We start from the raw sequence: 25947 nt of genomic DNA, 5'->3' as shown, positions 1-25947 counted from the left end.
TCAATGAATGAAGCCTTAGCTTGACGCTCTAATGATTTCCATCGTCCAAATCTACATAAAGAAATCCACAGGGCCACTCAATGTAATTGAACTATTTACTTTAACATAAGCAGCAATTGCTACAAAAGGATGGTAAATTTCCGAATCACAATAAGAGAGAGAATAGTGAGAGAGGTCAAAAAACTGTGGCTCCTTTCTCTCCTTGCCTGACCACCAGAAGATTACAACCCCAAAACCTTTCCTCATGAGAATAACAAAGACAATTAAAGGTGAGCTCAGTTACTAGGAAGCAACACTAACAGTCCCCTATTCCCAAATATTACAAATGTGACATAAATGAGGTTTAATGCATTCTTAATAATACACACATATTTTAGTGCAAGGAATAAAACAATTAAGTTACCACATTACTGGAAATATGAACTGGAAATATGTCAAACTGCAAATACTATAAATATTCCTTCCACTTACTTATAAATAAATGAACTGCATAGTTACTATTGTTTACATATGAACTTAAAATATTTCATGCTAATTAGTCAAATATTTTAAATTTTATCAACAAACCGCATTTAGGCTCCTAGACTTTCTGAAGGCATTGAATCATCAAGTGAATTAGATTTCATTCAGATGCCCAACCTGGCTTGGTATCTAACTATAGCATAATCATGGTATTGTGACAGCATGCTTGAAATAAAATTTTACAAATCTCTATGCACACACAAACAGGTTATCAGTACTAATAACAAAATTCAATAACGTACAAATTACTAAACCTGTGTGAATACCGTCTGACCTGCATGTGAATTTGATATCTGCATCACCAGTGACAAAGGGATTGAACAGATGCCACAGTTACACAAAGTTCTTATTGTCATAGCAGAGACAAAACAGGCTGTAATGGAAAAAACTTTGTCAGTTTAGCATTACATGTTTATCCTTTAAAGAGACGCTGTTATATAGGCTAAGACAATTAGTGGTTACTATGTACTCGGAGAAGGGCATGATGAGAATGCAAAAACTACAAATCATATTTTATGTTAACAGACATTATGAAAAATATATGGTAAGGAAAGAATGTTGATTAATTTCATATGCAATATCCAGCAATATATAACATATGCCATAACACACATGTGGTTTATATACATCATTAAGTACATTGTATTTCTTTTATATTTTGACAAGCACCTTTATACTTAAATACATCTTCTTACATGTTATCGTTTACAGAAAATAGATGTCCTCATCGATGACCAACACACAAATTCACTTACACTATTGTCCGATTCTTTGGTGCATCGGTAAACATTAAGACTGGATGAAAACTGGAGCATTACATCATTGTGAAAGAAAGGCCGACAGCTTCCTTCATGTGATTGGAGGATATTGCGGTCCAACAACTCTATTGGTTAATGACGGCAATACAGGCGGTCACCAGAGACGTAATTCTGTCGAGCGCGCATAGTGCTTCAAAAACAGTGAGGAACGTAGGGGCAAGCGGTAGTCTTTTGATGCTATGATTTTGTAGAAGTCGGTTGTGGGAATTTTGTTAAATTGCGAACTGAGAGAAAGGGAGACATTGAAACGTAACGTTTGCAAGGTTATACAATCGAAGATATCGATTTTGTTCTTTTTATTTTCAAGGTGACGGCGAAATTTTGTAGCGAAGGATTTGAAGACATTCTGTTGAAAGACGCCTGCATTCAATAAAAAGGTAAGGGCGTTCTTCCGATGCTTGGTATCAGTTGAAGTAGAGTACAGTGTGACGTGCTGTCTTGTCTGTGCCACTGTGAAACGTTAGTAAAATAGTAAATAACTTTCTAAATGCTTTGAATATAATGTCACTGACATTATAACGATATCGTGTGTCTCGGTCTGCGGCTCTGTTGTATGGTTCTGACACTGAAGTTTTTTAGAAGGTTGCCTCGCTGTCAGCCTTTAACCTTGGAAATGTTTTTTTTTTTTTAGGAATGTCAACCATCCATCTATTTGTCATATCTGAATGCCTAAAAACAAAACAAACAAGCCTAAACCTACTAGAACAAGTTTTATACATCCAAGTCGTATACATCCAGTTTATTTATCCTTCATGTGATGTACATGTTGTGGATTACGCTGGTGCCCACAACAAAAAGCAACTAACTGGCTATATACAGTAGCTCAGAAAAAAGCTTGAGTAGAGTTTCCCAATTGAAATGGCAGCTGCAAAATATGTTAATAATCTTTAAGTATATCAGGAAAATATGCAGTACTGATATGTACATTTTCCCCCCTTTAAAATCATTTGATTCAAAGGCCAATATTACGATCTGAGACTTGATCATGCAAATATCTTTCAATATACATCATATGCACATGTATTTGCAAGTCCAGTGGAGCTGTACTGCTCATTGAGAATCAAGTTTTATCTTGTCTTAGAGCTACAGCAGATCTTTTATTTTCAGGCTCTTTATCTCCATTAGCAAAACAATAGTTTCTTAAACATTTCAATTACACTACCATTCCACCCCTGTTTTTGGAAACTTGGTCTCGAGTTTGAAGTGACTGATGAACAGTGAGAACCATTGGACTAAGTGTTTTTGTGTGTTTTTGCAAAGATGGAATGCATTTTTTTTAAAGTAGGGTGGTAAAGAGGACAGATACCATCCGAAGGCAACTCATGCTGTCTTCTCTGAGATGGACATGCTGAAAATGCAATCAACTGCTCTTTGATATCATTTAGGACGATGCATCTACTAAAAAGTCAAACTGTGAGAGACCATGCATCAAATGAAAATTGCCTGTAAAATGAATTTTCTTAAAATCTGAAAATGCCATTTGGAATATATATTACGTGTATTGTGCAGGAAAAGCAGTTGAACAGTCATACATGGCTTCACATAGAATATAATAAGTATTTTTAAAAAAGTGGATGAAATTTATGAGCCACATGCCCCCTCCGTTTGAAAGGGCTTGACACCTATTCTTTTACTTACCAAGACTGACATTAATTGAAAGAGAAGTGGGGCCAGGTTGGTAAGTTGGTCGTTTGTTGTAGCTTTACATAATACTGTGAAGCGGGGCTGTGCATCGTTTTGAGGAGCTTATAAATGAACTTCAGAATTAATCATTCAAAGTTGACTCTGCTGTGTAGGAGGAGAGTGTGTTCAAGCTTTTATGTACCAGAACAAATGAACATGAAAGCGCTCCAAGGCGTGTGCTGTCCTTGAGCAGGCCAGTTCTCCCCCCCCCAAGAGATGCTTTTTAATTCTATCCAAACCATGGCTTCTGCCTATTTATGTGTATCACTAGCTCCTTTTCTGAGATTCATCATGTCTATACAGTGGATATAAAAAGTCTACACACCCCTGTGAAAATGGCAGGTTTTTGTTATGTAAAAGAATGAGAAATCATGTTAGAAATGTTTCCACTTTTAATGTGACCTATAATGTGAACAACTCAATTGAAAAACAAACTGAAATCTTTGAGGGGGAAAATGAAAAATAAAAACATTGCAATAATCTGGTTGCATAAGTGTGCACACCCTCTGATAACTGGGGATGTGGCTGTGTTCAGAATTAACCATTCACATTCAAACTCATGTTAAATAGAAGTCATTACACACCTGCCATCATTTAAAGTGACTGTGATTAATCACAAATACATTTCAGCTGTTCTAGTAGGATTTTCCTGAGATTGTCTTAGATGCATCTCAGAGCAAAAGCCATACTGACTGTGCTACATGTGACAACCATCCCCCGTATTCTTCATATGAATGGGCTATGGGGTGGGGTGGCAAGGTGGAAGCCTTTTCTTACAAAGAAAAACATCCAAGCCTGGTTGAAGTTTGCAAAAATAAACATCAAGTCCCCCAAAAGCATGTGGGAAATGTTTTATGGTCTGATGAAACCAAGGTTGAACTTTTTGGCCATAATTCCAAAAGGAATGTTTGGTGCAAAAACAACGCTGAACATCACCCAAAGCGCACCATACCCACAGTGAAGCATGGTGGTGGCAGCATCATGCTTTGTGGCTGTTTTTCTTCAGCTGGAACCGGGGCCTTAGTCAGGGTGGAGGGAATTATGACCAGTTCCAAATACCAGGTAATTGTGACACAAAACCTTCAGGCGTCCGTTAGAAAGCTGCAGATGAAGAGGAAGTTCACCTCTCAGCACGACAATGACCCAAAGCATACATCCAAATCCACAAAAGCATGGCTTCACCAGAAGAAGATTAACGTTTTGGAATGGCCCAGCCAGAGCCCAGACCTGAATCCAATTGAACATCTGTGGGGTGATCTGAAGAGGCTGTGCACAGGAGATGTCCTCGCAATCTGACAGATTTGGAGCGCATTTGCAAATAAGAGTGGGCAAATATTGCCATGTCAAGATGTGCCATGCTAATAGACTCCTACCCAAAAAGACAGTGCTGTAATAAAATCAAAAGGTGCTTCAACAAATTATTAGTTTGAGGGTGTGCACACTTATGCAACCAGGTTAAATGTGTTTTCTATTTTAAATGTTTCCCAATCAAAGATTTCAGTTTGTTTTTCAATTGAATTGTTCACGTTATAGGTCACATTAAAGGTGGAAAAAGTTCTGACATGATTTATCTTTGTCTCATTCTTTTACATCACAAGAAAATTTTAACAGGGGTGTGTAGACTTTTTATATCCACTGTATCTGTGTGTATTTATCTGTATATTGGTCACTTATATTTAGAAATAACTTATGTTCTCTTGAGTGATATTTATGAACATTCAGGTTTTGTCAAAATACATTACTTAAAAAAACAAACATAATATAGGATTGTAAAATGTTCCACGTTTTTGTTTTATACCTAAACTAACAAACCTGATTGAATCAGTCAACAAATCCTCTTTGATAAATTGAATCAGACTTAGCACCAGCAGAATTTTGGGAGACCCTGGCCTAAACAAAAATTACATTGTTTCATTTGGTGTCGCAGGCATGGTATGGCTTACATACTCATGAATAATGCATACACAGGTATTGCGGTTGCTTAATTTTGACTTACTAACAATATCTTTGTGAAAACATTTCTTTGCACTATGGTGCAAATGTCCTGTTGAAGAAGACATTTGCTTGATAAAAACATCAGCAAATATGAAACTCAACTAATGTGCTAAGCATGTATTACAACAATTTAAGGTGCATATCTATTTCAATTGGATAGTATTAGTATTTTCAATATTAGCAGTTGTTATGCACTATAAAACTGCAGGAAGAAAACATAAAATATCCTTATTCTACATACACTACTGATCAAAGATTTTAGAACACCCCCATTAGTATTGTTTCTATTGAAATGTAAGTAGTTCAAGTCCAGTGACTAACCTGAAATGGTAATTGGTTAACTGCCAGAGGTTAAAAAAAGTTACCAAAAACAGAAAAAGTATGTACAGAGTAAAAAAAAAAAAGAGTTAGGGTTAGACTTAGGGTTTTTCAGGGAACAAGTAATGGGTTATAAACTTACAGCTGTGGAAGTAAATTAAGCCTAGAGAGTTGATGCTAACAATTCCTACAGTTGTCCCTACTTTTGTTGATTACTTACAAACCCTCTGTATAAAAGTAGTGTTGGAACAGACTGTTACTACAGTCTCTTAAAAATATTTTGATAGTATTGTACTGCAGGAAGTAGTATATTGCTGTCATAATGGTGAGAAAAAGCCAGTTATCAAATAAAGACAGACAGACCATTATCATCCTTAAAAGTGTAGGTCTTTCCTGTAGAGAAATTAAAAAGAAAGGTGTCAGTGTGGAATTTATTATGAAAAGAGACTCAACAGTTGATTATTAGGGGACCAAGTACAATTTCTTTGTTGGTTTTATTATTATTGTTATTAGGGTTTCAGCAGTTCATGGTGTTTTTTCCGGATTATTATTATTATTCTGGCAAAAAAAATTCTCTTGAGATAATTTGTATTAAAGGGGCCCACATGTTTATGGTAGTAAAGGGCCAAAGGCCGCAACTTCTGGTGCAGTGGCATGCATGTCAGCCTCATGGTGGCGCAGTCACAAGCCTCCAAAGCTGCACTTTTTGAAAGCTAACCGCGCCCACCCCTTGTGACCTAGAGTCTTGAAAATTGGTACATAGCTTTAGCTCCTCATGATAAACATTTTTGCCATTGGGACCCATAAAGTCTGCCATGATGGATTTTTTGAAAAACAAAAAAAATTTACTCCTCTGGCACCAAATGTTGATCTTCACGTACTTTGGCATCTAGGGACCATGGTCTTCAAAGTTATATCAGCCAGACCTTTATGTCAAACAACATGGATGCTATTGACCAATTTTCATGTGAGGGGTTGTGGTTTTGCACATATAAAGACATCGCCTACAGGTATAATGGTATAATAATTCTACTTGGTACGTATGTTGACAAGGACCATATGGAAAATACTCACTCCGTTTGAGATACAGCAATGAAAAGAGGTATATAAGTCCATCTCCTCCCAAGGAACATACAGGTGCTGGTCATAAAATTAGAATATCATCAAAAAGTTGATTGATTTCAGTAATTTCATTCAAAAAATGAAACTTGTATATTATATTCATTCATTACACACAGACTGATATAGTTCAAATGTTTATTTCTTTTGTGATGATTGACAACTAATGAAAATCCCAAATTCAGTATCTCTCAAAATTTGAATATTGCTTAAGACCAATACAAAAAATATATTTTTAGAAATGTTGGCCCACTGAAAAGTATGAACATGAAAAGTACAGCATTCAATACTTATTTGGGGCTCCTTTTGCCTGAATTACTGCAGCAATGGGGCGTGGCATGGAGTCGATCAGTCTGTGGCACTGCTCAGGTGTTATGAGAGCCCAGGTTGCTCTGATAGTGGACTTCAGCTCTTCTGCATTGTTGGGTCTGACGTATCGCATCTTCCTCTTCACAGTACCCCATAGATTTTCTATAGGGTTAAGGTCAGGCGAGTTTACTGGCCAATTAAGAACATGGATACCATGGTCCTTAAGCCAGGTACTGATTGCTTTGGCACTGTGTGCAGGTGCCAAGTCCTGTTGGAAAATGAAATCTGCATCTCCATAAAGTTGGTCAGCAGCAGGAAGCATGAAGTGCTCTAAAACTTCCTGGTAGATGGCTGCGTTGACCTTGGACCTCAGAAAACACAGTGGACCAACACCAGCAGATGACATGGCACTCCAAACCATCACTGTGGAAACTTTACACTGGACTTCAAGCAACGTGGATTCCGTGCCTCTCCTCTCTTCCTCCAGACTCTGGGACCTTGATTTCCAAAGGAAATGCTAAATTTACTTTCATCAAAGAACATAACTCAGCAGCAGTCCAGTCCTTTTTGTCTTTAGCCCAGGCGAGACGCTTCTGAAGCTGTGTCTTGTTCAAGAGTGGCTTGACACAAGGAATGCGACAGCTGAAACCCATGTCTTGCATATGTCTGTTCTTGAAGCACTGACTCCAGAACTAGACTGCTGAGAGACCATTTAAAGGCCTTTGCAGGTGTTTTGGGTTAATTAGCTGATTAGAGTGTGGCACCAGGTGTCTTCAATATTGAACCTTTTACAATATTCAAATTTTCTGAGATACTGAATTTGGGGTTTTCATTAGTTGTCAGTTATAATCATCAAAATTAAAAGAAATAAACACTTGAAATATATCAGTCTGTGTGGAAAAAGTTTCACTTTTTGAATGGAATTACTGAAATAAATCAACTTTTTGATGATATTCTAATTTTATGACCAGCACCTGTATTTGCAATTATGTCCCATTAAGTCAGGTGTAATGGTTTTTCAGCAATTCTGAATTGGTGAAAAATGCTTCAAATGCTACTTCTGTAGCATCAAATTACAGATTTAAACCTTTTCACAAGTACATTTTAAAATATCACTGACTATCAGCGTGATTTCTTAATGCATATTTTTTCAGTATGCACTGACAATTCCAGTGTTGTATATTATGACAACATCAATTTCCACCATAGCAGCCCATGAACACCATGTTGCTTTTTAGATATGGAGCAGTATTCTGATTTCAACTGGTTAAAATTATATTTAGAATTTATTTAGGGCAGTAGTACTGTTAATGTGTACACTGAATATTTATTGAGCAACCTTCTAAGAAATTTTATTTTCCTGAGGATCACTCCACTTGTCTTATCAATAAAACATATGCTAACCAGCAGACAATGGTTTGCGTGTTAATAATGCCTTTATTTACGTGATTATTCACTATTTCACTAAAGATGGTGAAAAATAATGAATTCCGATTCTTGCATATTTAGTAATGGACAAATACGATCAGTGAAATATACCTTTATGAAGGTTATGTTGCGCTTGTTTGTTTGACAATCATCAGTTCTTATAGTGGAAAAAGGGGTGTGGTAAGATGCTGCCCATCTGTCTTGTCAATAAAACACATTCTATTTGTTCTGTCAATACCTAGGCTTCACACAAGGGGCAAGATGACCTACCCCACTTGGGTAACCTGTTAGTCAATGATGCCCCCTAGGCAAATACCAGATCCATCATGTGTGAAACAATGAAAGAAAATAGTTACATACCAGGCAATAGAAAAGCAGACATTTCTCAAATGCACCTTAGTTCAAAATTTCATAACAGTATACAAGAAGATGCTGCTGACCAGAGCCCTTATTTTTATAATTTAATATATATTTTCATTAACGCTAGATGTATTTTACAAAGTTTGTTCCCATCAGTCTATTGACGTAGTTTACGGGTGAAAATATATCCTGAGACCTATAGAATTTCGAGTTAATCCCATTTTCTGTTGAAGCAAATGGGGAGGAGGTTGTTGATTGGCATATTCTTCAACCAATCAGATTTCGGGTTTGCCATAATGAGCCTGGCCTTCAGCCATAGACTGTAAAAAGAATGGACGACGCCCCTTCGCTCTTTTCCATTGGTGAAAACTGAAGCCGCCAGTGTCCCGATATGGCGCTGACATCTTGGACTTGCGTCTGCGCAGATAGCGATCTTGGGACCAGTTCTGCGCAGTAGTTATGCGCAGTAGCGAGCAGGAAGTAAAGCCGTAAAGCCGCAAAATCAACGGCCCCACCCCTGTGCCCCGCCCTCACTCTCCCTCGCAGAATGCGCATACCGTAATCAATCGCAAGCACACGCTGCACTGTTTTGGAAGTGGAGTCCTGGTCCTGTGAACTCTGTCTGCTCCGTTCCACTCCAACCTCATTAAAATAAGGTTAATACAAGTAGCCTACTAACCACACATTTAAACAGAGTTCAATCAAGTCCAAGTACAGTACAACCTTTGCTTGTTAAACCTAGACGATATGTTATAGCCTAACTTACATCATGTTTAACCTTAATTTAGAATAGGCCTAATACAAAAATAATTGGTAACTTCTAGCTAACGATCACCTGCTAGCTATTAACATGGCTATTAACGAGGCTTGTTGTCTTTTAGCTAACGTCAGCTAGCCCATTACATTTATTTACTAATTAAATAGCTTATAAATTTAACTTACCGAAAAAAAATTCTATTGGAAATGCCAGATCGGTTAGCACAATGTACTGCAGAACAACCCATTATGTCTGTGTGAAATTATATCAATTATAGAAATTTAGAGATTACATTTAAAGCTCCAATCTCCTAAGTCCTCTGAAGATCGCGAAAAAAGCCTGTTGGCGATTCAGTGGCTCCTCGGCTCAGATAGCTGTCAATCACGACGTCCTACCACCGTTTTTAGAGCATTAAATAACTAACTAAAAACCAACTTATTTTAAAAACAAACTCTTGAATTTACATTAGCGTGATACAAACTACAGTAAATGACAGAAACCAGCTTTGGAAAAAAGATATTTGAAGGGTAATTTAATTGTTTAGTTGGTCTCGCGTCCCATTGAATAACATGGGGAGGCGGGGTTTATGACCTATACTAGGATCACTCACCAGGGGGCGATCGAGACGTTTTGGCTTCACTTTTCAGGGCTTGTGCGGCACGCTTGCCTTCAGCACGTAGCAGTTTTCTAGCTTGGCTGCATTTTGTGTGATCGCTGACACAGCGCCAGCTACCTAACTGAGATAAAACTAGTTAGGACGTAATGTAGGAACATTTAAGATTTATTTTCACTTTCTTTAGTGAGGTTTAGATTGTTAGATCTTGTGCTTTGCTTTGGATTTTTTGTTTAGATTTGTATGGAGCGCTGTTGTCTTTTTAACCCACAATGGCGGAGAAGAAATGCATTTGGTGGCGGTTTTACTGGTAAAGCCTTTTTTGGGAAAACATGGAAATTGTGAGGAAAGGTCAACCCCCAACTAGCAACCGTTCAGGATGTAGTAGATGCAGTGCTTTCTGTTAGATTTTTTGTTTAGATTTGTACTGCGCCCAGTTTCTTAATGTGCAATGGAGGAGAAGAAATAGATTTATCTGTGGATTTACTGGCAAAGGCTTATTCGAGAAAACAAAAATAATTTGTGTGAAAGGATTTGTGTGGCACTTTCAATCGATCAACTATGAAAAGTACACCTGGCTTACAGCATCGAAGGAACATTTATTATTGTGAGTACGTTCTTATTTCTTGGGACCTGTAATCGTTGATTTGGGCTTAGCGTTGTCTATTTGTGTTGCTGAGTCATGTCATACTGCATAATGGTACTGTACATCCTTGATGGTTTCTTTCGCCATGTGTTCATGTTTCCATAATTACTAGTGTTGTAAGCCTCTTGATAAATACATTTTTTCCACTGTCGCTGTGAATATGGGATGGTTATGTCGAATGACAATAGCCTAATAGCCCGCAGGATTAGGCCGCCGTACATGCTAGGAATATTAGCTTTGCGTCCATCTGCTGAAGTTACTAATCGTTATTGGTAAGGATAAAGTGCCCCACTTTGGAAATCAAATGCCTGTCCAACATGTTTGTTTTGTTTACTGACCTGTATCTACTTGACTGGTATGCAGGTTAGGACTGTAACCAGCTAATAGTTTGTTTTAAAAAGCAAGGTAGTAGATAAATGTAGCTGCCATGTACTACCTCCACGATATCCATGCAACCGATTGTGTACCGTTCATGTAAAGGAGATGGCATTAAACAAATTGCAGGTGTGATGGCAATTCCATCGATCGACACTCTTAAAGGAGTAAGAACAGAGACAAAATACTCTTGGCACAATTTAACAGTTTTATTAATTATTTGCAAATAAGAGAGATGCGTCAAATCCTTACAAACAACACATGTTCCTTATCCATCCTACCTTCTGTTGTGTATCTTCCTCTATCCTGTCCTAAAACCCATTGTTATGTATCTACCCCCATCCTGCTATGGGTTTACTTTAACTCAGCACCTCATATTTCCTTTACCACAGCACAACCAACATTCCTTGTCTTATCTAAACATGGGGACTCAAATACATTAACCAATAAGAATGCATCAGTTCAAGATATTTCCATAACACAGGCCTATTATTTATTAAACTTCGGTAGCAACTGTAGCACTCTCCATTAGAGATTTGTCAGCAACAATAAGATTTTCATATGATGTCTTCAAAATGAATGTCTGTGGTGTTTCTGTAATTTGTAATGTGTAGGCTACATTTTCAAAGGAAAAACTATGTGGGGGAAATTATAAATGAAACAAAATGACAATTTGATTAAAACTTTACATAGGTTAAAGAATATTAAGCAGAGAAGAAATGGTTAGCGCTAATATACACCAATTGAGAGAACATGATCTAATATAAAAATCCTTTGTTTTTCATTTGCTTGTGCTCATTGCTTTGGAGATTGATTGTACAATACATCCAACCACACAAGATGTTTACACTGCACCTTTTCCTAGGGCTAAGAGCATCCTAAGCCCTGGGCTAAGGGCCTCCTAAGCCCAGGGCTAAGCAAGTGTACACACTTGCATATTTTGAAGTGGGAAAGCACCACCCTTAGCCTAGGGCTAGCTGGCCATGCTCTGGAGCAGTCTTGGCACTGAATTTCCAGGGTTAGCTCCAGAAAATTTGTGACAAAAAACCAGTGTGAACCAGGGTCAAGCACAAACTAGAGAACGTTTATTGTCCAATCATAAAAGCTGCCCTTTCACTTAATTTCCAAATGCTTGTTACCAACAGCTTTGTCTGTTTCGGTCCTTTCACTCTGCAAAGATTTGTCGTTTCATTATACATGCTCTATCTTAGCGAAGTAGTTATTGCAGCTTGCTTTGGATGTAAATCCAGCAAATGTGTCAAAATAATTAAGGTTGACTAAAGTTTTTCTCTTTATTTGCATAGTTATGACAAAGTTGTTCAAGCAAATACCGACAGGGTGGGCATCTTGATCAGTCGATGTCATGAAGTTGTTAATTGAATCGTGGTAGCGTAACATTGATCATGTTACTGTAGCCTAAATCACTGACCCATTATTCGCATGTATTTGCAGCTTATCATAGAATGTAAAATTTTATTGTGTTGTATTTGTCCGTTAGACCAGGGCTTTGTGCTACATCCTGCAAATCTAAATAATTGTGTCCTTCTTTAACCCCCAATGCAACACACTGTACTGTACATGGAATTCACATTGCCTCATTAGTTAGCAGCTAGTGGCTTTTTTTATGAGTCTAGTTATTTGTATTGTTTGTTAATTGTAGACGTGGCAGTTCAATTAAAAGGAAATCTGAGTTGTAATTTAACAACAACACATGGGCTTTATGCCCATACCATACCTTTGAAAATGATAATGCTTATCTTTTCTGAACCCATCATTATCCTACAACAAGCAATAGTTGAAAACATCAATATGCTCTGCATACTTCCATTGAGTTACATTTACCATGCGAACAATATCTATTGTTCTTAGTGAGATTACATTTGGTGCACATGATCAGGGTCGTGTCTTTACTTTGTATGAAATGTTGTATTGCTTGCAACTATGGAGTATAATTTTTTTTTGCAATCTGGCTATTAGTAGCTTCAATGCTGAAACCCTCTAAATGCTGCCTGCAGCTTTAATTGTTATTATTCTTTTTCTTTTTCTCTGGGCCCATTTTCAGAGGCCCGTAACTTGGCCATATGTGGCTCAATTTGCATAAAACTTTGCATACCTGTTGCCAAGAGAGGTCTGAAAGGCCTCGGCCATTACTGTACCTAGACACCCCATGGTGGCGCTGTAGCACTAATGCATGCTAAAACCTTCAACATTTGATTCTCATAAACCAAATGTCGTAGAGTCATGCAGCCAAGTTCCATATATGCCCCTTCTCATGCTGACCAAATAAGTCTCTGGGGTCTTTCAAATTCGCCCTTTAGATTTTCCTCCATTTTTAATTTGGTGAAAAACTTGTTACTGACATCTCCTCCGAGACCGCTGAACGGATTTGCTTGCTGTTTGGTGTGAAGGACCTTTGAACCATTATCTTTTAAAATTACATAAGAAAAGTAGGTATTTCACATAGTATGGCCTAAATCAGTGAATGAAATTGAGCTGGGGGTGTCTATGACTTTAGAAGTACCTTAATCCCAAATGGCACATCAACCAGCTACGAAACGAAACGTACTTGTAAATGTGTCTGTGAGGAATGTACAGAAAAAGTCCCATATAGAAATACCTCCTGGGGGTGCTATAAACATCCCAGATGTTTCTGACGATTTTGACGTTAATAAAAACACACTTAAACGACATCTGCTCCGAAACCGCTGAACAGAGTTGGTTGACAATCGGTGTAAATGACCACTGGACCATTGTCTTTAAAAGTTACATAAGAAAAGTTGATATCTCAGACGATATGGCCTCCATTTTAACTTTTGTGAAAAACCTGTTAACAACATCTCCTCGGAAACCCCTGAATGGATTTGCACACTGTTAGCTGAGATGGATCCTGGGACCAGTATCTTCAATAAAAAAAAAATGGATTCTTGATTTCTCAAACGATGCACAAGTAATAGGCTAATTACTTTTACTTGGATGTGGCACTTGGTCAGGCTATATATCCCGTCAGGAATATCCGAGACTTACGCCCTTTAACATAGCACTAAACATCAGGTCCATTGATGGACCTATGCAGTATCAACCAAGTAGACCTTAAGGGGGCTCTTCAACGACACTGACAACTTTGAGTATTTATGAAGCTATGGCAGTGCTTGTGAGTCAATGGGGAATGAGTGGGTTGTTGGGAGCAGCAGTCAGTCCTCGATGTTTTGCGTTATTCTTTTTCTTTATATTGGACTATTATATTGAAGGAACTCTTATTTTAGGAAGAGCAAATGTTAAGTGTTTTTAAATCTCCTTGAGCAGTAAGTTGGTCTTGGCAGTTGAAATTGCTGCTGCCATAAGCAAGATTCCAGTGCAAACCATCTTAAGGTTTAGGCTATGGATGATAAATGCCTGTATAATTCTAACCCTATTATTCAAAATAAGTAAATGTTATGATTTTATTTTTGCCTTGTAAAGAAGACCTTTATTTTAGTATTCGTCACAATACTTGGAAAAAAAAAACACTAATATTTGAGGGTATTCCAGGTAATATGTTTGTCTAAAGCATTTGTTTTCCTTGGTAAGACTTTTGCAGCCGTTAAGGTTTTTTGCCATGTGACTTTCTGTCAATTAATAATCAATGACCTTGTCACGTCTAATCCCATTGAAAGCTTAAATTGTTCGTTAGGTCACACCTGCTCCCTTTTACAAGGTGGTAGTATTTCGGGAAGATTACAAGCTTTCCAAGAGGACACAGCACTGTGTATTCAAATCGTAAGTAGGCCTGTTGGATTTTGGTATGTAGCTAGGTATTGTAATGGAGATATTAGCATATTTGGTAAATTGCTGTTGTATATTTTGGAAAGGTTTATAGATATAATAGGCCTAATTATTGAAACTTTTGATAGGAAATGTTATCTAATGTAGCCTGTAAACTGGAAATGGAAACTGTTAAACGAGCTATTGGAAAGCCACATTTTTGAAAGTGGTATTTTTATGGTGAAAAGTTAGGATGACGTGCTTCAGCACCTGGCAGTAATTTCAGAGTGGGAGGCAGGCCAAGGCAACAGAAAATACTCAGAGCCAGAGGGTATCAAACTGACATCTCGCCTCTTTGTTTCAGAAGCTGCTTGTGCATTAGTTTTCCTGAACCGATGCATTATATTGCATAGTAAGGTGTGTTTGATTGAGCTAGTTAGCAACCCAATTTCTCACAATGTTGTGCACAAGCAGGTATAGCGTACATTGACCACTCTCTCATTGATATAGCGAGCTAGTTCCTGTTTCAAACAAGGTTGATGGCAGATAATGACCAAACATCTTACAGCTGTTTTGTATGCAGTATTGTTGCTAGCTAATTTACTCTTTGAGCTACATGAAGTTCGCTAGCTAGTTGATTGGTGCTGTGCTGGAGCGCTACGTTTTAGACCATTAACAAAGCTATTTTAAGACAGGCTATAGATAACTCTTCTAGAATCAGTCAAGATAAAATCATCTAAGAGATTGATGACCGATATTAGGACGTTTAAGGAGAGTTATCAGAGGATCTATCAGATATCTACCAAGTTCTTTAATATTAAAATGTTTTGTCATGCTGTAATGACATTCTACATGTTTCACTATCATGGTAAATCAGCCTACATGACTTGGTGCACCATGTCTCAGCAGGATATTCAATTGTGTACATTTTCTTAATTCAGGAGCTTTACAAAAAAATTTCACCCTTACTTAAAAAAACAAAAGTTCTAACTCTGTACTTTACTAACTTAAATGTTAAAGTTGCTTGGCTAGTTTTTTTTAAACATTTTTACTTTATCTTTGCAGTAGTGTTTTCCATTTTCAGTGTGTATATTTGCTAGGGGAATTCTGAAAAACACTAAGGGACGGTTTTACAACACCTCATCCTTAAATAATTCTAAATTGCTTGTTTGGTACTAGAAAATTTATTTTTAATTAAACCAAGCTGAAACCTATTTGGTTTATTTAAATTAAACGTAACATTGTCTGTGAATTGTCACAGTATGTAATGCAGTGGCATGTGTTAAGGTTGGTAATAGGTTACAAATGGCAGAAAGGAATTAAATGAAGCTGAGGACACGAGGTGTCCATTTCTGAAATTTGACACAAAGAACATATATAAAGCTTAATTTATCAAACCAAATAACTTTTTGCTGTTTTTGATATAATTAAAAGTGATGTTTTAGTACCACATTAGCAATTTGGCATGATCACTCAAGAATAAGGTGCACAGCAAATTTGAAAGTGTTAAATCAAAACTCACAGTGTTGAAATTAACACTTTTTCGGAGTTTATATAGGTCCACACTAAATAGAGTTAAAATAACACTTTAAATAGTGTTACTTTTTTTTTTACACTTGCTTAGTGTAAAAACAACACTAAGTGTTCACCGTTAACACCATTAGTGTTTCACCCCCCTCATTTAAACCAAGTTAGTGTTGAAATGACACTAGGTGTGTCAATATCTCAACACCAAGAGATTTATTTCCACACTTATAGTGTTCATACAAACCCTGCTTAAGTGTAATTGGTATTTTGACTAAAAAAAACATGTCCAATGTGCATTCAATTAAATAAGTCAAAACGCTGTATCAGTTTGACATTTTATTTTCAACAACAGATTAAACAATTACACCAACACAAAGGAAGGTACAATATACTCCCCATCATCTGACCCATATACACACTGCAGATCAAAATGCCTGTAGAACTTCAAGCTCTTGGCTTTTACAAGGTCACCCAACTCACAGTATCTCTCTACTTTAAATGCATGATAATGTTCTGAAAATCTTTCTGTGAAAAGTTTGTCGACAATAAAATACACAGTGCTGTCAATGAGGAGTATTTTTCGAATCTGACTGAAAACAGGAATTTCATTCTCAATTTCATTGCGTACAATGAGGTCTGGTCTATATTCTGTCCCATCTAGTTTAACCCAGCTCATGGAAAGCATGCTTGTTTGTACTGGATTCTTCAGCATTCCTGACAACTTTTCACCATCTTCAACATCACTCCAACAAAATGGTTTCATTGGTCCACACTCAACTTGACTGAATGGTGTCGTTTCCCAAAGATAGTCTATTGACATCTGATTACTTTTTGCCAGAGATTTGGTGATGTTTTTGAAATTCTTTAGTGTATTCTTAAAAACGTTATGCTTAGCCTCGAACCTCATGCTCCACATGTGGACTAACGGTCCAATTTTGCGAATACAGGCCGGATAATGCACCATAAAATGGTGTTTGGGCAGCAAGTTTTTTTGTGGATACAACTCTTTAAATAACTCATGGTGCTCAATTGTTAAATGCTTCAGAAGGACAGTCATGCCTTTAGAAATACAAGGGGAAAACACCAGATTTAGAATTTGAAGTAAGAGCAGGAGCAAACGGCAATTTTTATCACCTATCCCCACGAGATCACCAAACAGCAATGGAATGTTTCTGACAAGACAGAGTGCCTGGATAGAATTGAGCCCTATGCTATTTCCACTATGCTCTAGATTAACCTTTGTGGGACGATTTTTCCTCTCTAAATATCCATAATCGTATGAATATATTCTGGAGAGCAATTCACTGTGTGTAACAAAACTTTCTGAAAGATACTCAAAAAGTAGCTTCATTTCAAATTGCACAATTCCTTCTAGGAGATCATGCATTACATCTAGAGAGTAGTTGTGGCACACATGAAAATACTGGAGACTATTTAGTGTCGACTTTCTTTTGAGGCCATGTGTTGACTTAAGTTGAGGGTCAGATTCTAACTCACTGCAGTGCTGTTCATAAATTGAACGATCACGCAAAATAACTCTAACATCATCCTCATTGTAAACTAACTGGATATCAGCCTTTTCAGTTAAACATAGACGACAGGAGTAATGTCCACTAAATGATTCTATGAACCCAAGTATTGAGTGCATCCCCAAGTTGTCTCCAATTACTTGACATATTGTTCCATAAACCCTATCCGTTGATATGGGTAGTTCAATTCCATCGGTCTCTAAAATCTTTATGTCACGAATCAACGGTTCCAGGATGGGGTCAAATCCATTCTTTTTTACATCTTGCGCATGAAATAGAGCAATCAAATGGATATTCATCAGTCTTGAATTAAATTTGGGTGGTAGATTTCGAAGCACAAAATAAAGAGCACTAACCTTGTGTACTCCACGTTTAGAACCAAGAGGCTTTGCGGTTTCAAATTCATCGTAGTACACCTGAATTTGTAAAGCACTGGGATGTTTTGAGAATAATGGATGACTCTGGAAGTAACTTCCATCACAAAAGTCCTCAAAATGTGATTTCTGCCTTCCTGTAAACTCTGAGTACATTTCTACACATACATTTTAAAGTTTCCAAAATTGGGACATACACGTATGTATCTTTTACTGGGGCCTGATCATAACATCCAGTTTTTTTGTTTCTCCTCATGTCGTATCTCATGCCAAGCACAATTTCAACTGGCTCCACAACACCCCATTTGTCAATGAAATAATTAGTTCTTTTAATTTCGGTGTTGAACATGGAAAAGGGACTCTCAAAATGAGTTAAACTTTCTTCGACAGCTGATCTGACAGGGTTATTAGGAGGAATGACAGAAATCACATCTTGACGAGTTTGGGTATGCATTTCTGTAGTGAGGTCCTCAAGGTCTGAAACAACTGATGATACCAAGCTATTGGCTACTCCACTGCACTGTAATTTGGCTACAATTGAAGCACATATATCTACAGTCTCTCTCCTGGAAAAGGTAACATTCTCAATGAGAGCAACTTGGGGATCACTTTCTCCAACAAACAAAGAACCTGGCTGATTATTATAAACATTTTGAGATGACTGTTCACCTGAAGACAAATCAAAAGCGGTATTGCCATCAACAGCATGAAAACGGATCAAATGCTTTCGAAACCCAGAATAGTAGCAAAACTGCCGACTACAGCCATCTTGCGCACACAACAACTTAAACTTTAACGAAGGATAGAAACTGTGTGTGACTCTTAAATGAGCTATCAAAGAGTGGCTGTTTCCATGCAGACTTTTACAGATGAAACACTTTGCACGCAGTTCCCTTACTCTGGGTGACTCACTTGAAAGACCAACATCTATGTTGTAAACTGTGGTCTGCAGGAAGGTAAAGAAGTTGACCAGGGCTTCCTCGTAGGACAAGTTGAAGACATAGTGAACTTTGAAAAGTTCATCAAAGGCACTTAAGGAGCTGGTTCCAGAGCAAGGGATAAGACGCTTGTCCACAAAAACTTAAAAGTGGTCGATCCTGCCCTTGATCCTTCCTGATCCCAGTAGAAATGGCTGGTGGCCCTCCCTCCCACTGAGATGGCCTTCAATACTGGTGCAGGACTGAAAAAAATTAGATTAAACAAACAGGGGAAAAAAACTAATTACAATGTGAAATAATAAATGCATTAAACATGCTACTGTTAACTTCCTCACATTTAAATGAACTAAAATAGAATTAAAATCAATAAAATAAAATATCTGACACACCTTAACCCAATATGTGCCTGACAAAACCATTTACTTTGTGTATTACAATGAAAGGATAACCATTAAAGGAACACCCCCCACCACCAACAACATTTTTGTATCAGCCAAACCAAGCTATGTGACTGACTTACTTCATTAGAACAAAGAGTTGTACATGGAAATTCGAGAGCTGTAGGTCAATATAATGCAAGTGAATGAATGCAATCAGTTAGAGATTTTAAAAGGTACATTTAGACTGTCACATTATGCAAGCAATTTTCAATCCTGGTCCTGACCAACAACTCTGCACATGTTGCATGTCTCACTTATTCAACTAACCTGTTTCAGATCTTCACCTCATTAGGTAAGAGCTACATACACTAGACTGAAGGGTTAGTTCACTCAAAAATGAAAATGTCATTTACACACACTGAGCTTGTTCCAAACCGGTATACATTTCTTTGTACTGCTGAACACAAAGGAAGATATTTTGAAGAAAGTTTGTAAACAGGCCACTTTGGGCAGCCATTGACTTCCACAATAGGAAAATAAAAGTATTATGACAGTCAATGTTTACAAACTTTCTTCAAAATATCTTTGTGTTCAGCAGTAGAAAAATGTATACAGGTTTGGAACAACCTGAGGGTGACATTTTTGGGTGAGCTAACCTATTCTTATGCGTGTCAGGACAGAGAGACAAAATGTGCAGAGGCTTCAGTCCCCAAGGACAATTATGACAAATGTAAAATGTCATAATTACTCACCCACATTACTTAATACATCCATTTATCTTCGGAAAGGCAGATAGTTTGGCCAAAAATGATATTAAACCCATGATTTACTCACCCTCGCCGTTTGAGATGCAATAATTTTTCAGACGAACACATTTTCAGTTATTTTACAAAATGTCTTAGATCTTTCAGTGGTTATAATGAGAAGTTAGGGGGCCACCTCCTTTAAGTCCCAAAAATGTGCATGCATCCTTCACAAAGGTAATCCATCCGGCTCCAGGGGGATAAACGAAGGCTTTCCGAGGGTAATCCGTGCAGTTTTGTTGTAAAAATATACGTTGTAGGCCTATCTGTTAACATAAATGCACTATGAACTTAAACAAAGGTTATATTTTTATTAACTAATACTAAAATTAGTTGCATTAATGTTTCAACAAATTAGACCATATTGTAAAGTGTTAACATACACAAGCCCTGTGTACTTGAGTCGGCTTTTACTATAAGCATATTTCTGTATGACTACATTTCTAAGCTTCTTACCTTCATTGAGAAAATCTTGGAACGTAGAATCGCTGAGATATTTCACAAATTTCTTTACACCTTGATACTGAACTTTAACCAGCATGATGAAAGCTGTTGGTCAAGAAAAAAAATTAAAGAAAAACAACAGACAGATAAGTATAATCACAATAATTTATTTATGGTAATACATTAACGTCACAACACAACATAGATTCACAAAATACATACATATTATTAGCTTGATGTAATCCAAACCTTTTAGAATCCATTATTTGCAAGAAAAAGATCCAAACGCAGCGCTTAATCCACAAATACAGTGATCTAAAGCTTGATCGTAAACGTCAAATCCCACTCTCGTTATGATTCAAAAATTCCACCCTCAAGAAGGGTTACGACAGGTTACTATGGTTACGGCAGTGATATCAAATTGGGTGGATGCTGTTATTTGCCTCATTAAACACTTAAGTTAACGTTAAGCTAAATCACAGACTCTATCCTGTTATCTTTTACAGATTCTAAGATATAAGAAAACGTATTCAAAACTGCTAACTAAAATTAACTTTGTGACTCTTACCTCAGTTTGCCAGCAAACTAGCAAAACGGCCGTGAGATCCTATCGATGGTCTGTCGTCGTACATGAGAGGAAATAAAGTTAGCACTCAGGCAATGTTGAGAAACGTACTACTAACATTATTCTGAATTGTGAGAAACATTAAACATGAAAATTGGTAATAACTTAAGTGGTTATTAAAAATTATACCTGTTTGAACACTCAAACGATGTGCAAGAACCGGAAATCAGATCAACTCATCACCAGTGTCAATTATGTCAACTCGCTGTAATTACGCTGACTCCGACCACTGATTCACTCTGGAAGTGTTGATGCCACTCAAATCAACACCAGAATCAACACTTTTTAACTCAGAAAAATTAACACCATAAAAACAACTCTAAACTACACTGGATATTTTGCTGTGTGTTGGAGTAATGGTTGTTGGAAATGAGGCCTGTGTAGATTTAATCAAAAAGACTTAAATAGTTATGTTTTTTACATCATTGCTGTCCCGACTATACTTTGATCAGTTGAATACCACGTTGGGGTACAAGAGTAAAAATGTCCTTTTGAAACAGCAACATTGGTAAATTATTCCACAAACTTTTGGCCCCCAGTATGGAACTTTTATTGTCCTGTTAGATTTCAAATCAATTCCATGGCTAAAATAAAGGTTTCCATAAAATGTATTTCAAATTGACTAACAATATTGTTTTCTAGGTACCATGCAAACCTGGATTTATGTGTTTGTGTGCGTGCGCATGTGTGCGTGCGCGTGTGTGTGTTGAGGTGGGTCTATAGTTAGTGAAATTTGTAATTGAGCCAAAAGGTTGTTGTGTCCTAGGGCAAGGCACTCTAACCTAATTTACTCCAGGTCGCTCTGGATAAGAGCATCTGCTAAATGACTAAAATGTACAGTATACTGTACATATTTATTATATAAATGCATTTGATTTTTCTGTAAACACATTTTTATTTACAATCTTAAAAGTGGAGTAAAACAAAAATGGAAATTGATTCCTTTGTTATAAACTTGCTAAATTAGCAATACAAATTATTTGACATAACTACTTAATTCTGGTAATGGTGTGATTGTTATTAATGTACAGAAGTAACTTCTCTTATTACCTACATTATCTAGCTCGACTACATTTAATATTTTTTTAACTTAACCTTTCAAATTGTAATTTCCATTTTCAATGTGTAGCTTAGGAAAATTAAGCTTTTCACTATACCAGATGTTCTGTGAGAGTGACATTCATCTATGATCTACTTTTATTACACTGATGCTGAGAATGTTTTGTTGTTATAATCTAAGCTATTCCACAAAGTCAATTGATAATGTGTGTCATTAGGGTTTCAACAGTATGCCAAAATCCTATTATGTTTGTTCCAGTTCACTAATATTATTCTTCTGGCAAAAAAAAGAGTACTTTTTGCAAATTTCTGGGAGTTCAAATGGTGTAAAGGTACCCAAATTAATATACTAAAGCATCAAGAAACACAACTTCTGGCACAAGCCTGTGAAGTGGGACTTTTTGAAAGTTCACCACACCCTTCCCTTTTGACCTAGTCTTGGAAAGATCTTCAAGTAATCTATAAACCAGACCAGTACGTAAAAAACTACATTGGGTCACCATTGGACAGGAAAAAACATCCGTCCAACATTGGGTTAATGTTTGTACACGTGTACAGTTTGTCTTTTACCCTACATACCATATTACATCATTTTCATGCTAACTAAATGCTGAAATGCTCTAAATGCGGGTGGCAGCTTTAATTGACGTTGGAAATGTCAAAACAATTGCTCAGTTACAGTAACAAATACATTCCAAGGGACTTTAAAGCTTCCTTTTGTCCCCTTAATCGCTGCTTGCAGCTATATTTTCAGTTTAATTTTGTGGAACAATCGTTCACAAAACAGAGTATAAGTACAGAGACCAACAGAGTAGTGTCATAACAGTTGTTCTGATCATACATTATTGTGTTCATCTCTTTATACCCCTCCTTGTCAGTCCCCAAAAATACTCTCTTATGCTATAAGAACCCTACACTGTCATGGCAACCATAGTTCTAGGTCGTACAGTCCATTTATTATTTACTGTAATAAATGGACTGTTTTAGACTAGGCCTGAATTTGCTTTAGTCTGTTCTAGGTCGACCTCCTGATTTGAGCTACCCCTAGTCTCTTTCCTGCCCAAATGGAAGAAACAGAGACACAGGCAACTTCACCTTGGAGCCATCTGTAATAGGCTTGAGGCCTGGTGCCTCGGTTGTGGCCATAATCACTTCTAAGAACAGGGCATGCTAACCAAGGTCGTCTTCTATCCTTGGCAACCATGAACAGTCTAAAGCAAATTCAGGCATACTCTAAAACAGTCATTTTATTACAGTTAATTTGCAGAATAATGGATAAATAAGGATATGGTAATAAATTAATTCTCCACAATTCCTCCCCTTTGTCCCATGAGGGACAATACAAACAGAAATAATTAGTTTATTAAAATATCTTAAAGACAAGGAGGTTACAGTTACTTTTAATAATTTTACATCTGAATCAAACACTGAAAATCAAGACTGTTGTTATGTTTATACAGATCACATCTGGCTCTTCTGCGACAGAAGGGTCCATCATCGTAGTCGTCCTGTGGTTTGTAAAAAAAAAAGCACAAGTTCCTCCCTTAGAGGCCAACAGTCTAAGGCTGCTCTGTTCTGTAGAGAAAGCAAGCGGGTAGCATCTAGCTCCTCAGAAATCAGATTACTGACTCTAGCTGTCGCATTAGCAAGATGTTCTACCTCCAAAGCTAAATCACGCACCTGATCCAAGGACTGCATCACACTGTACATGGGCAATATCATGCTCATCATTCAAGTGTCCCAGGTCTGCTTATGGGTCAGCCAGGATAGGTTGTGTGTACCTGCTGGGTACAAAAAAGCACAGTTAGAGATTGGAACAGACTACCAACTGATGGCCTGAGCATATATCACCTGACGCTCCGGTTTTGGAATACCTTCAGGAGCAGAGAAAGTACAGTAGAACACAGTTCCATTGATCAATGTGGATTGGTTAATTATAGAGAATAAAATTCTAACTTCGTATCTCACAGGCACGTGGGTTATCATTACTTCTTAAGGGCAGTGGTTACCAGGTACGGCTGCTTTCTTCTGGTCCCATGAGGCTGTCTTACACATTCGGGCAGAAGATTTTGGTCAAGCAGAGAGAAGACTTACTGTTTTCTTTGGGGACCCTTGTGTCAGCAGACATTCTATGTGGGCTCATCCTGTCTCTCTTGCATACAGTGTGGTTTACTAATGGAGGAGAGGCAGCTTGTCTGCTTCTTACCTCTGGTTTCAGTTGAGTTGTAAATTCGAGTATGAGTGGGATGAGTGTTGGTTCTCCCTTTTCTTCTGCAGGCCACCCATCGCACCTGGATACCTTGACCAATGAGAGCACCCTGCTCGCTTTTTGAGGTAGAAATGAAAGACATGCATACAGTGTAAAACTTGTTTGTGAAATTTTGCCTTTTAACTAATTGTAATGTATAGGAGAGAGAGAACCTCAATTTTCCCTAATAATTGGTGTGGAGAATCTATATGAGTTTAGGATGTTTTTGACAAAGACCTGTTTTAGGGAGAACCCCTGTGGGAGTCAGAGACAGTGTAAACGGTGATTCTTTGTTAGTAGCTAAATTCAATCCTCCTGCTATGCAATTTGCCCGTTGGGAACCTTTGGATACCCAGGTCTAGATATTGTGGTCTCCACTGCTTTCTTGCCTGGGATCTTATTGAAATTAATGTGTATTTCTGTCCCTGCACATTGTTGATGTGGGCTCCTACTAAGGTCCCTGTTAAGTCTATTCTTCCCCCTTTGGACTTTCCTTTCCCCAAAATGTGTTGTTGGAGTGTGTGGGTGAGTGGTGGAAGTGTTGAGGTGCAGCGTAAGGGTGGAGTGTGTGTTTACGTGTGTTGACACATTTCTTTGATTGTTCGGTTTGGCTGTCAGAGTAAATTTTCCAGGCCCACCCTTGGCAGTCCCTGTGGATACTAGACTTCACAGAAATCACCAGTAGGTTGACCATGATCGCAGCAGAGGATGAGGTCACCTGATTTTCCTGATCTCGTGTTTGTCTGCCAGTTTTGTCTTTCTTTGAGGCCAGGCTGGACTCCTAATGTATGTCCTCCTGTGCTGGTGGGTTGTGGTCTGGTCGGCAGTGGTTAGCCTGGACCCATGTGTCCTTTCCTAAGATGTTGAGCTGTCATGTTGTTCATTGGGGCCAACTGTGAGGCCTTTGTCAATCAGAAGATCAGTTATCTTTACCGCTGTTTTCCAGGTTGGCAGGAATTGTTTGGGCTTCCCTTACATTTTCTTCTGGTCGAATTTTCTTCCACTGATTTCAATTTAGCTAGTACATTCTAGTTACATGTTTTGACTTCCCACTGCATTTGACCTGATATAGTACAACCTCTATCCCAATATATGTCAAAGTCAAAATTTTATTGTGAAGTAACTCCCTAGTCCTCTCCCTTTACCTGGAACATAGTCCTGTTGTTGTTCTCGTCCATTGATATTGACCCAAAAGGCCTCAGTCTTGATGCTGTACACACAGTCTCATCCTCTTCTGTAGTAAATGACTGTGTCTCAGATCTGTTGCTGTCGAGCACAACGCTCAAGATTACATTTCAAGTAGTGTTGTTCTGGCTCACAGTTGGATTGGAGATGT

The 25947-nt window shown here is 37.7% G+C and overlaps 1 protein-coding gene across 3 annotated transcripts in view; it reads left to right on the top strand.

Annotated features, from left to right (window-relative positions):
• The first annotated feature begins 1473 nt into the window (after positions 1-1473).
• The window catches only part of si:ch211-180f4.1 (leucine-rich repeat neuronal protein 1), a 134079-nt gene continuing 109605 nt past the window's right edge, over positions 1474-25947 (top strand). For all 3 annotated transcript variants that reach the window (XR_001198052.4, XM_013132728.3, XM_020044689.2), the window contains exon 1: positions 1474-1717. The gene's annotated coding sequence lies outside the window, so the exon portion shown is untranslated. The remainder of the gene's footprint in view (positions 1718-25947) is intronic.

This window comes from Esox lucius, chromosome 12, assembly GCF_011004845.1.
Source record: "Esox lucius isolate fEsoLuc1 chromosome 12, fEsoLuc1.pri, whole genome shotgun sequence".
NCBI classification, from domain to species: Eukaryota; Metazoa; Chordata; class Actinopteri; order Esociformes; family Esocidae; genus Esox; species Esox lucius.
This window is presented reverse-complemented; position numbering and strand designations above follow the sequence as displayed.